Below are 14047 nucleotides of genomic sequence, written 5' to 3' on the forward strand. Positions count from 1 at the left end.
ACAATGGAATATTATGCAGCAGTCAAGAGAGATGAAGTCATTAAATTTTCTTATACATGGATATACATGGAATCTATTATGCTGAATGAATTAAGTCAGAGGGAGAGAGATAGACACAGAATAGTCTCACTCATCTATGGGTTTTAAGAAAAATGAAAGACATTCTCAGACAAAAGAGATGAGGACTGGAAGGTGCAGCTCATGAATGAAGCTCACCACAAAGAGTGATGAGTGCAATTAGAGAAATACTTCATTGAGAACTATTCTAACAATGTGAATGAATGAGGGAAGTAGAAAGCCTGTCTCGAGTCCAGGTGTGGGGAGGTGGGGAGAAGGGAGATCTGGGACATTGGTGGTGGGAATGTTGCACTGGTGAAGGGGGGGGGGGTGTTCTTTACATGACTAAAATCATACCACTACAATCATATTTGTAATCACGGTGTTTAAATAAAGATAATTAAATAAAAGAAAATATGTTTTTCTTCTTGTTTCCTACAACATAGGAACTCAGAATCAGTGTCTACATTCAGGTATCTGTAAATTTACAGTGCCTGAGTTCTGTTCTTATGCTCTAAAATCCTCTGAATGGTTACTAGAAATGCAAAGAAGCTCACATTTCCATGCCGGGCTCCTTCAGGACGTCATCACACAAAGTTTTCATCAGGAGAGATAGATTCCATATCAGTAACATAGAGGGCTTGGTTGTCCAGGAAAATCCAAACGCCTTGACTTGTCTTATTTTTGTAGGGGAGGGGGCATACATGGCAGTGCTTAGGGTTTACTCCTGGCTCTGTGCTCAGAAATTGCTCCTGGCAGGCCCGAGAGATAGCACAGTGGCGTTTGCCTTGCAAGCAGCTGGTCCAGGACGTAAGGTGATTGGTTCGAATCACGGTGTCTCATATGGTCCCCCCGTACCTGCCAGGAGCTATTTCTGAGCAGACAGCAGACACCCTGAGCACCACCGAGTGTGGCCCAAAAACAAAAACAAAAACAAACAAACAAAAAAATTGCTCCTGGCTCAGGGGACCATATGGGACGCAGGGATTGAACCCGCAGCCATCCTCAGTCAGCCGCATGCAAGGCAAATACCCAACTGCTGTGCTACCACTCCAGCCCTGTGACTTGTTCTTGAGACCTCAGGTCTCCCACAACTTTTTTTTTTGGTTTTGGGGTCACACCCGGCGGCACTCAGGGGTTACTCCTGGCTCTACGCTCAGATATCTTTCCTGGCAGACTCAGGGGACCATATGGGATGCTGGAATTCGAACCACCAACCTTCTTCAGGCAAGGCAAACACCCTATCTCCATGCTATCTCTCTGGCCCCAGATCTTCCACAACTTTACAACAGAAAAAACATCTATTGTGAATTAAAATGCATGGCAAGTAGTCAGTGGGGGAAAGATCTGGGACTGTAAGAAAGAGACTGACACAAAGACAAGCCCAAAAGATAAATTTTTGTTTTGTTGTTTGTTTTGGCTCCTGGTATGCACAGGAGCAATGAGATGCCAAAGGTCAAACTCGGGTTCATCCCAGGCCAGCAGCGTGTAAGACAAATGCACTACCCCTGTGCTATCACTCTGACCCAACAGTAAATATTTTGAGCCCTTCTAACACAAGCTCATAAGCAGAGTGGCATAAAAAATATCCAGAGGAATGTGGGGGGGATATCCAGAGAAAGGGCTAGAGAGATAGTGCAGGGATTAAAGCACTTGGCTTGCTCGCAGTCAATCTTAGTTCAAATTCCCAGAACTGCTCAGGGTTACCCTGTACACAGAACCCTGCATGGCTGGATGTGTCCCCAAATCTCCCATGCAAAACAAAACAATTGAAGAGAAGGCTAAAGATTACTCAAAGGGCTGGAGCACTAGCTTTGGCATACTGAAGGTCCAGGCTCAATCTCCAACACCACATAGTCCCCCAAGTATAAGACGTGACTTCCCAAGCAACCCTGGATGTGCCATCCCTCAAAAAAAGACCAGGATATGCAGCAGATTCTGGTTTGTTTGGGGCTTTTTTTTTGGGGGGGGGCACACTCAGTGACACTCAGGGGTTAGTCCTGGCTATACTCTCAGAAATCACTCCTGGCTTGGGGGACCATATGGGATGCCGGGGGATAGAACTGCAGTTCATCGTAGGTCAGCTGTGTGCAAGACAAACACCCTACCACTGTGCCACCGTTCCGGCCCCAGCAGATTCTGTTTTGACAATCCCAGAAAACTTCTCAGAGCAGGTGATATTCAATCTATGAGGAGATCAGAGCAGAGGCAACACCCATACTGGAGTCTGTACATTCTTTTCCCCATGATCTAAGTCCAAGATTTCATCTCTCTAAAGTGTTTCGTCTCAAGAGCCACCCAAATGTGATGCACTCCCAGCCCCTGGACCGTTTAATTACCTCACTTGTTTTTGTTTTTGTTTTTTTTGGGTCACACCTAGCAGCACTCAGGGGTTACTCCTGGCTCTGTACTCAGAAATCGCTCCTGGCAGATATGGGAGACCATATGGGATGCCGGGATTCGAATCCTGAACCCGCTGCGTGCCCCTTAATTACCTCACTTTTATAAAGGTCTCCTTTCAACTGAACTCTCCAACCAGTCTTGGTTCCTGGGGTTGAAACCACACTCAGTATGGCACCAGCAGAAGCAGAGCTGCATATGAAGGAGGTGATGTCATGGGTCCCCATGAAGGTATTTTTCAGCTGCTGCATGAGGAGGGCACCTTTTCATTGGGTGGCATCTTCCTCTGGAGAGAACTTAAGCCATAGAATACCAGGAGAGAGAAAAGGGAGGAGGAAGGGAGGAAGAGAGAAAGGGAGGGAGAAAGGGAGTGAGTGCTTTGCGTGTAGAAGAATTCAGTTAAGCTGTCTGGCTAAGCTGTTGAAGCAGGAATCTTCCTCCTCCTTCAGGGCACAGCTCAAATGTGGCCTCTTTGAAGATTTTCTTTAAAGAAAAAGCTTCTTTGAAGATTTTTCAGTTCCTTCATCAGAATTTCCTGGCAGTATACAGCACCAAAGGCACTTAGAAAAATGGCTGTATCCTCAGCAGCATACAGGGTCCAGGACAGAAACCTGCATTCACGCCTTTTATCCTCCCAGGAACCCCTGCCTTTTGTTTTAGGGCCACACTCTCAACTCTGTATTCAAGAGTGACCCTTGGTGATGTCCAGGACACCATGGACTCCAAGGAAATGAACCAGAACATACTTCTTGCAAAGCAAGAGCCTTAACTCAGACGATCTCTCCAGTTCTCCTAGAGGAAATTTGATTACACACCTGATAAGTGTTAGAATAAGAATTTAAACTCAGATCTCTGTGCCTATTGTCTAACCACACACAATTCTGGTTCAATCATTCATGCCACACAGTATTTATTGGGCACCTACAGTAGACCCGATGCATGTGAGGAGTGCATTACTTGCTAGGGACTCAGAAGGAAAGAAAACAGGATCCTAGCCTGATGCAACAAAGATGCCCATCTATCATGGGGCAGGTGATGCTCACTGGTAGAACACACGCCTTGCCTGTGAGAGGGATCTGAGGATCTCCTGAGCACTGCTGGGTGTGCCCCCCTTAAACAAAAAGCATTTAGAAATAAAAATCTACAATGTCTACACTTGCCTTTCACTCAGGTGACCTGGATCTGCCACAGGCATCCTGTAAGTTTCCTTAAACACAGTCAGGGACAGACAGGGAAATAGTAGAGCAAGTAGGGCACTTGCCTTAGGTTGGATCCCCAGCACCACATGATTCCCTGAGGCCACCAGAAGTGATATCTGAGTGAGTATACAGCTCAGTGTGCCTCCTCAAATAAAAACAAAAAACAAGGGCCAGAGAGATAGCACAGCGGGGAGGGCATTTGCCTTGCAGGCTGCCAATCACGGTTTTTTTTTGTTTTGTTTTGTTTGGTTTTGTTTGGTTTGGTTTGGTTTTTGGGCCACACCCGGCTTTGCTCAGGGGTTCCTCCTGGCTGTCTGCTCAGAAATAGCTCCTAGCAGGCACGGGGGACCATATGGGACACCAGGATTTGAACCAACCACCTTTGGTCCTTTATCGGCTGCTTGCAAGGCAAACACCGCTGTGCTATCTCTCCGGGCCCACCAATCACGTTTTGATTCCTAACATGGCATAAAGTCCCTGGAGCACCACCTGGAGTAATTCCTGAGTGAACAGCCTAGAGCAATCCCTGAGCACAGCTGGGTGTAGCCCCAAAACAAAATAAATAAAAACAAACAAGACAAAGGATGACCACAAAGAAATCTTTAATCTCGTACTAGGCATGAGGCAATGTCAGCACAATTTACGTAAACTAGAGAAGAGGACAAGGCAAGCACAGAAAACAGGTATCTGATTTCTCTTTCTTGCCTGTAATTCGGGGCCAGTCAATTCCCCTTCCCCTTCAATCAGTAGTAGCTAAGCAGTGCCTGAAAATACTCAAAGAACTTTCTTAAGTCGCCTTCTCAAAACCACAGCTTTCACAGCTGTGAAATGGGATTAAAAAGAGAAAAAAAGGGACCAGAGCAGGAAAAAAAAAAGAAAGAAAAGAAAGAGAATCAACTCTAGTAGCCACAAGGGGCTCAGTAAATGATGGCACCTCTAATGCATTCATTGCAAAGCAATTGCAGAGCATGCAGCTGCTCTGACTACCTGAGAAGGATCTCTGACTCCTGAACCTAGGAGCAAAGGTGTGGAGGGTTTGGAAGGCACCATTTATGCCAATAAAGAAAAATCGGAAAGCCTCTTTCTTTCTGCCAGTCAAGTCTCAGCAGGGGTGCTAAGAAAAGGGCAAGCCTCTCCCATCCCACCCCACCTACCCCGGGGAGGGCACCTAGACACAGCAGGTCAAGAGCAGATTTAATGTGAGCCATTTTAGCGCTTTCTAACGTTGTGCTCTGCGTGCACCTCCTTTCCTCGAGAGACACATTTATCAACTCAAGAACATTTTACCGCGACATTTTGATGGCCATGAAAATGCAGTCAAATAACCCTCCTTGCATGGGTCCATGTGATGAGGGTTTTTATTGGTTTCAAAGGAGAGGTCAGATGTAGCCCTTTGGAAAGTCTAAAAACAATTAAAACACATGTTGCTCTCACTGAGATCAGGAGAATAAAGAAGGGAAAGAAGAGGAAAGATGCCAAAAGTGTCCAGAAAATGACCAACAGAGCGAGTGTCAACCTTTGCTTCAGTGATGCAGAGACCCCAGGCAGTGGTGGTACCTACCTGCTGCTTGTGCTGTGGTTGCCATGGTAACGTGAGGAGCTTATTTCTGACTGTGAGAACAGTTTGAAAACCCACCAGCCAGCTGCAGAGAGGTAGCAATGAGCATAAGGGTGACCTTTCTGAGCACAAAAACTTCCTCGCTTGAGAATTGGGCAGGGTTGGGAGATGAGGGCTATGCCTAGAGTAGAATGTGGAAATTCCAGTGAGTACCTGCATCCCACAGAAGGTAAATAAGCTGGTTTCAAAATTCCTGATCCTTGGGGCCCGGAGAGCTAGCACAGCGGTAGGGCATATGCCTTCACACAGCTGATTCGAACAGAAGTGGTTCGAATACCAGCAACCCATATGGTCCCCCGAGCCTGCCAGGAGCGACTTCTGAGTGCAGAGCCAGGAATAACCCCTGAGCGCCACCAGGTGTGGTGCAAAAACAAAGCAAAACAAACAAACAAACAAACAAAAACTATAAAGTTCCTGATTCATAGGATTGAGTAATGGTAATAGGTTCAGGGAGGTGTGAAGGCTCTGTTTTGGGCACCACTTTTGCATCATCCTAAAAGATGTTTGTTTCAGGGTTACACTCCTGCAGTGCTTAGGGCTTATCTCTGTGCTCAGGGAACATGCCTGGCAGGACTTGGAAGATCTGGCAGGGCTTGGGGCACCAGAGATCGAACTCAGGTCAGTCTCCTGCAGCACAATTCCCTACCCACTGTACCATCTCTCCAGCCCACAATGATTATTTTTTTCCATGTGTAAGCAAGTTTAATAATTTAATTTTTCCTAATAGGATTGAACAGAATTCCACCACAATGATTATTTTAATTATTTTTTCCTTTTTTTACCCTATGGTGCTTTGTTTCTATATGCAGCACATACTCTTGGCTTTGAACAACCCCTAAATGAATCCCCAAGGCCTCTCCCACTTGGGACATGAGCTGGAAGCTGCATGCCTTGCTTGCCCTGAACGTAGCATCTGCCCCATTGGCTTTTGTTAAATCTGCAGCTACCAGGTTCTAATGGAGTGTGTCCTGCTGGGGATGTAATGGAACCCTTCATCCACCACACATTTGGGGGGACGAGGAGCTTCAAGAGAGGTCTCAAATGTAGAAACATACAAGTGATTCCAGGGGTAGGTAGGTGGGCCTTCCAGCAAAGCTGCCAGGATCCTCTCGTGAAATGGTAGCACAGCATCTAGGCCCTAGATTCTGGGGCATTTGCTTTGCACATGGCTGACCCAGGTTCAATCCCTGACACCCCATATGGTTTCCTAAATCTGTGAGGATTAATTCCTGAGTTAACTCTCACACAGAGTTAAGAATGAGTCCTCCCCCAAACAAAAAACAACAACAAAAAAAATGGGGGGGGGGTTAGCAGGGCGATAGCACAGTGGTAAGGCATTTGCCTTGCTTATGGCCAACACAGGGCAGACCTCAGTTCGAATCCTGACATCCCATATGGTCCCCCAAGCCTGCCAGGAGTGACTTCTGATCACAGAGCCAGGAGTAACTCCTGAGCGGAGCGTCGGCAGGTGTGAGCCAAAAACAAAAAACAACGAAAGTGAGTCCTGGGCTGGAGAGCTAGCATGGAGGTAAGGTGTTTGTTTGCCTTTAATCATAAGGTCAATGGTTCGAATCCCGGTGTCCCATATGATCCCCCGAGCCTGCCAGGAGCGATTTCTGAGCGTGGAGCCAGGAATAACCCCTGAGCACTGCTGGGTGTGACCCAAAAACCAAAAAAAAAAAGAGTGAGTCCTAAGTACAATTGGGTATTGCCCAAACACAAAAACAAAAGCAAACAGACCAAAAATATCTGAGTTCAGCAAAGCACTAAAATTGAACAGTAAGGGCGATCCCAGCTCTACTCCTTGTGAGAGTGGAGCTAAGACAGAAGGCAGGATTCAGGAAAGGATGCTCTCCTAATGGAATCTGCTCTCTCCCCGACCCATTTTTGTGGGCCTTAAACTCTGTTCCAACACAGTTCTGGCAGCCCTGGAACCCAGGGGAACAGTGGGATCAGAGAGCTTCTCACAGCCTCATCTCAGCCTCACATATCTGTGTCTGATCTATCGACCCTATTCCCTGCCATAGCAAACAGGGAGCTGTCTTTCAAGCATATTCTACAACTTCCTTCCTGGGTCTTGCTCCCAGAAGCTTCCAGCAAATCCCAGGTACTTCTCCCCAGCACTAGTTTCCCTGCCAGTTTGCTCAGGGCTGGAATTTGTAGATCTGCTGGGGGCTCCATGAAGTACAGCTCAGAATATTTTTGTTATTGGTGGTGGTGCTGGGGATAGAAACCAGGACCTCACAATGTAAGTCACCTCCCCACCCTGCCTCCATGACTGATATGTCACCTTCCAAGGACCTCTGGTGTCTCCTTGGCTCCCTTTGTGGGGCTTATACCGAACTATTCTCCCACAGAGTATAAAACCCAGCCCAAGTGTGCCTCTGCATTAGTTTTCCATCGAATCTGAGAACTTTGACATGTTGTGTGTGAATCTTCCTTTGCAGATTGACCCTAAGAGGTGAAATAACTTGTGGCCTGTAGCAGAGCAGGTCACAGCCTGCTAGCCCAGGACCCAGGGCAGCGGCCACTTAGGCCCTCCCCGGAGGCTGGCTTCAGGCAATGCACCCCAGGCCTGCTCTGTGCGTGAGTGGGGCTCACTCAGTAATGGCTCACTGCGTTACTTTTATCCAGTTGGTTTCATTTAGACTTAGTTCCCGTTTCCCACTTATGACTAAGGATCCTTGGGTGAGGAAGTCAGAAAGAAGCTCCTATTTTTTTCCTTTTAGTCCAAAACCTGAAGTGTTCAGGGGCGACTCCTGGCTCTGCACTCAGGAATTACTCCTGGTGGTGCATTATGGGATCAAGCCAGGGTCTGCCGTGTGCAAGGCAAGCGCTACTCAGTGTATTAGCATCCCAGAAGCTCCTTTTCTTTAGCAGTCTACAAACCTCCCAGGCCTTTTCTTTTCTTTGTTTTGTTTTGTTTGTGTCACACCTGGCAGTGCTCAGGGGTTACTCCTAGCTCTGTGCTCAGAAATTGCTCCTGGCAGGCACAGGGGAACCACATAGGATGCCAGGATTTGAACCACAGTTCCTCCTGAATCAGCTACATGCAAGTTAAACCCCTTACCACTGTGCATCTCTTTGGCTTCATTCTCAGGCTTTTTTTTCCTCTCCACCTAACATTTTCTTTCCAAGGCCCTAACGAACCCCTCAAGTCTTCTGTGTTTCAAGACCCCTGTTCTGACCATCTTCCTTGTGATGATCTTATTAAATAAGATTTAACTTTAAATAAATAAACTTATTTATGTATTTAGGTTTTTGGGGCCATGCCAGGCAGTGCTTAGGGCTTACTCCTGGCTCTGTGCTCAGGGATTGCTCCTGTCAGTGCTCAGACCTTATAGGATGCCAGGGATTGAATTCAGATCAGCTGAATGCAAGGCAAGCTCCTGTCTCACAGGCCCTTTGGGGAAAATTTTCATTTCCTATTAAGACTTTAGGGCAAATCCAACTCAGGAGTCACGAACTTAAAGCAGGCAACCAATTCTGAGGTCTTGTTAATGGCACCCAACAGTGTCTGCCCCTTCCCACCCTTCTCTCTCAGAAGGCCCTCTTCACGACTGGGGCTGCCATGTGTATCCCTTCAATCAGTATTCCTGGTCTCCATTACAGCTCCAGCCGGCACCACCAACTTTCTTTCTCCGCAGCCTTTCTCCATGTCTTCCTGGAGATTTGCTGAGTCCTAAACACACCCCAGAAGAAAAATAGTTTCTTCTGGAGGAGGGGTACTGAGCGGTTCACACTCGATGAGGTTCAGGGACTACTTCTGGCTCTGCTCAGGAGTGATCCCTGGCAGTGCTCAGGGGGTGGTATACGGTTCCAGTGATCAAATCTGGGTGTTCAGGGACCAGCATGCAGGAAGGCAGGATGGCCAGACTGGTTGCTTAGAGGGGAGCCCCAGACAGTTCTTCTCAGCCTGCAAATGGGGCTCCCTTAACTGTTACTGCAGAGGGGAAGCAGAGCTGTCACCGCACAGCCACCTCAGACAGGAAGCAGGTCCTCGGTTTTGTCTGCTGACACTTCCTCTATGTCTGTCGGACCTCGGTGACACACAGCCTCCAACTGGGACTCTCAGCTCCCAGGGAGAAGGGGCTCCCCAGAGAGGCCTAGCAAGTTCGAGGGAGGCTCCCTGCACTGTTTTTTCTTGGGGCTTTTTCTCAGAGCCTCTGGGGCAGGAGCTGGACTCATACATGACCAAGACTCGGGCAGAGAAAGATGGAGGCAGTCAAGTGACAAGGGGAAACTCTCTGACAAAGCTTGTACCCCTCCATCCTCCTGGAATTTCACAGCCCAAGCCACCACTACCCCGGTAAGCAGAGCCTGACATGGCCAATCACTGGTGAACAGCGCCACCTACTGGTTGTTATGCGCCCCCCTCCCTGGCTTTAGAATCCTACAACAAAGAAATGTGGGCTCTGATTGAGTTTCTGGGGTGGAGTCTGAGCGTCTACATTTCTAATAAGTAATCAATACCTCAAGGGTGTTAGCCCATGCCCATTCCCCATTCTTCCTGTAACCTTACCTGCTAATAAGGCCTGCCCATTTCTGCGAGGGGTCTTTGGTGGGTAACAAAAGGTTTTGCCTCAGGGGCAGAGGGGGATTAGGAGCATTGAGATGCAGCAAGGGAGAAGCTGCAGGAGGAGAGATGGCTGAAAGAGGTCTAATGCATAAATAAAGATCCAGCGTAAAAGGTTATGATAGGCTACACATGTTGGCTAGGGCCTTGAATAAAGCTGATATCTCCTGAAACCTGTCTGTGGATCATTTCCTCTCAGCTATCCTGAACCTGCAGACTGAAACTGCAGGCTGGAGGGGGCTGCAGACACGTAGCCTGGGCTGGAGGTGAAAGGCCCCTCCATCCATCCCATCACCATCCAGCCCCATCCCAGGGCTTTATGCAACACAAGGGGTTCTGATACTCTAGGTCTAGGGACCACATTCTATCAGAAAATTCTTTATGTGGCTGAAGGGATAGCACAACAGGCTGAAACACATATTCTACATGCAGCAACTCCCTGAATTCAATCACTGGTCCCACCTGGTTTCCAAGCTTCACTGCAGGAAGAATATTCAAGTACCACTGGTGTGGATCCCACACCCAGAATCTCTCCAAATAAAAACTTTATATATGTTGACTATATTTCAATTAAGCTGGTGGGAGTGTTTGGAGGCCAGCATTTATAGATAGTGGCTGAAGAGATAGCACAGTGGTAGGATGTTTACCTTGCACGCAGATGATGTAGATATAGGACGGATGGTGGTTCAAATCCTAGCACCCCATATGGTCCCCCGAGCCAGCCAGGAGCGATTTCCGAGCATAGAGCCAGGAGTAAGCTCTGAGCACTACTGGGTGTGACCCCAAAACAAAAATAAACAAAAAAGAGTTCATGGATGAATCAGGGGCTAGAAGTTTTTCCAGTACCACATGGTGCTCTGAGCATGAGCAGATGTATCTCTTTAGACCCCCAATCCAGCACCGGGGAGAGGAGTGCCAGGTAATTCCTTCATAGCACTGCATTCTCATGCCCTTGCATTAAACCATTGGCCCAGTTGGCAAAGAAGGCCAGTGGGGCCCCTGGGCCTTCTAAGCACCCCTTGGGAGCCCTCAGCAAATAAAAACCCAAGAAAAAACAAAGACGAGTCATGCCTGATTCCCAGACATCCCACAGATCAGAAGAGGAGACATTTCCATCCAGTAACCAGTCAGTTACCCATGAGGCCTTGCAGGAAGAAAAAGAAAAATGTACACAACTTCCTGAAACCCAAGTGTATGCTCAGAAAAGTTTCAGGCACCTGAGTATAAGCTGGGTCAGAGTTCCGGGATTGATGTCTCTGCTTCCTGTATCCCACCACCAACCAGGTAACTTAGGGCAGACCCTGAAGTCCTAGTGAAGCAAATGTTTAAAATACTCCCTGGAGTGGCTGGAGAGAGAGAGTACAGTGAGTAGGGCGCTGTAAGGCACTTTGCAGGCAGGCGTCTGAGCAGGCTGAGCATCCCTTGTGGTCCCCCAAACATAAAGCCAGGAGTAACCCCTGAGCACACTAGGATGTGTCTCCAAAATAAAGACAAATATTTTTTTTGTTTTGGTTTGTTTTGTGTTGGTTTTTGGGCCACACACCATGATCTCAGGGGTTACTCCTGGCTATGTACTCAGAAATTGCTCCTGGCTCAGGGGAGCATATAGGATGCCAGGGATCGAACCCAGGTCTTTCCTGGGCAGCCACGTGCAAGGCAAATGCCTCACCACTGTACCATCACCCCCCTAGAAAACAATTTTTTGTTTTTGGTTTTTGGGCCACACCCGGCGGTGCTCAGGGGTTACTTCTGGCTATCTGCTCAGAAATAGCTCCTGGCAGGCACGGGGGGGGGGGGGGGGACACACCATGTGGGACGCCAGGATTCGAACCAACCACCTTAGGTCCTGGATCTGCTGCTTGCAAGGCAAACACCACTGTGCTATCTCTCCAGCCCCTGAAAACAATATTTTTAAATGCTCCCAAGAGTAATACACCCTGGTTGCCCAGAGTCTGAAGTAAATTGGATGTGGACATCATCTCTTAAAAAGAATTCTGGGGAGGGCTGGAGAGATAGCACGGAGGTAAGGTGTTTGCCTTTCATGCAGAAGGTCATCGGTTCGAATCCCAGCATCCCATATGGTCCCCCGTGTCTGCCAGGAGCAATTTCTGAGCATGGAGCCAGGAGTAACCCCTGAGCACTGCCGGGTGTGACCCAAAAACCACACACACACACACACACACACACACACACACACACACTAAAAATAAAAGAATTCTGGGGATGAGAAGGAAAGGTGATTCTGTGGGTGAACACTTGCCTTGTGCATATGAGACCCTGGGTTTGATTCCTGACAATGATATGGAGTAGCCTGAGAACAGCCAGAGAAAGCACAGTCACCATCCAGTCAAAGGTCCTGAGCTGGGGTAGGATGGCAAAGTAGAAGAAAGGATCTCGGGTCCCACTTTTCAGATTAGAAAAGCAAGGTACCCCGAAGTCATGTGACTTCTATGCCTGCCTGGCTTGGCCACACCATTTGAACCCTGGGCCCTAGCTCACCACAGCTCCTGGATCAACCACTGCTGCTGCTGCTGCTGCTGCTGCTGCTGCTGCTGCTGTCACCATAGCAACAGGCCTGGAAGGCAGCAGTGCTGGGTGGGTCCTGGGAGTGTGGAGGGAATGTGGGAGCCGAGGCTTGGGCTCCCCTTCCTGGACAGAGAACTCAGCTGGGAATGCAGCCATCCTCCAGGGACTGCAGTCAAAGCAGCTTTTACAAAGTAGGGGTCTGAGGACCTAGACAGGCTCCCTTTGTCCATTTCCTCTGTCCTTCACTTAGCCCCCCACTTTTGGCTGCACCCTCTTTGAATGGCTGGCCTCATCACAATGGAAATTTGCAACACAAATGTGGGGCTTGTCTCCCACTCCCCAGGGAGTCTCTGCTGCAGCATTTTGGGGCCTTTTAAAGACTGCCTTTCTCAGGGGTGCTTTCTTTTCCTACAGCTCCGGGGGTGACACTGGCATTAGCTGCTCATTAAGGCTGGGCTCAGAGTGTCTGGCCTCACTGGCTTCCCCGCCTCTGTCCAGCAGCCTCTCCCAGCATTGCGAGGCAGGCTGGTTGGTTCTCCGGGTTCCTTCCAGCTCTCTTCCTCCATCCTCTTCCTGCATGAGTGAAGCATTGCTGCAAATAAAGCTCATCATCCACATTGGTTCCCAGCTTACCTGGCCACCACTTCTCCACTGGGCATTGGGAGCACAGCTCAAAGCAGTCAAAATACATTAGCAGAGGCCAAGGGGTGGCCATAGAGCCAAAAGTGTCCTGCAAGGGGTGGGAGACAGAATATAGCCAGTAAGGTGCTTGTGTTTCCCCAAGCAATGCCAGGAGTGATCTCAGAGTCCAGAGCCAGGAAGAAGTGCTGAACACAGGTGGATGTGGCCCTCCAAATAAAGCCAATAAAGTCTCCTGCAATGATTCTGGGAGCAGAACCCCACACTTCCCACCTTATCCCAGGACCCCACTGCCACCACCACAAAGCATGGGACCTCCAGCACACTACAAGAAAAGGTGTGGAAGCATTTTTGTGAGGAGCATGACCCTGAAAAATCACAGCCCTTTGCTGTGGGGAAGGAAAAATCATCCTTTGCAAATTTGCATGGCTCTCGCATCTCCTTGAAATGCTCGAGACGCCGCATGAGAGAAGGGGACTGATCCCCAACCCCAACATATATATATATATATATTACATATATATTTATTTAAAGAATATTAAAAATGCTACTGAGGGTTGGAGGGATAGCTCAGTGGGCTGAGGGCATAATGCCAAGTTATTCTGAAATCATTTTTAAATGTTGAAAACTCATTAATCCATAGACTTAGAATAGTTGGCTAGTACGATATGTGAATTATACTTTAATGACATTTTTTTGGGGGGGTCACACCCAGCAGCGCTCAGGGTTTACTCCTGACTCTGTGCTCAGAAATCGATCCGGCAGGCTCAGGGTGTGACCCAAAAACCACAAAACAAAACGAAACAAAAAACATCCAGGCCAGGGTCAGCAAAGCAAGCTCTTTTCTTGAGACTTACTATATTTTTATGGTTTTGGGGTCACACCCGGTGGTGCTCAGGGATTACTCCTGGCTCTGCACTCAGAAATTGCTCCTGGCAGGCACGGGGGACCATATGGGATGCCGAGATTCGAAACACAGTCCGTTCTGGGTCAGTTGCATGCAAGGCAAATGCCCTACCACTGTGTTATCAC

This window comes from Suncus etruscus, chromosome 9 (assembly GCF_024139225.1).
Source record: "Suncus etruscus isolate mSunEtr1 chromosome 9, mSunEtr1.pri.cur, whole genome shotgun sequence".
Lineage (NCBI taxonomy): Eukaryota > Metazoa > Chordata > Mammalia > Eulipotyphla > Soricidae > Suncus > Suncus etruscus.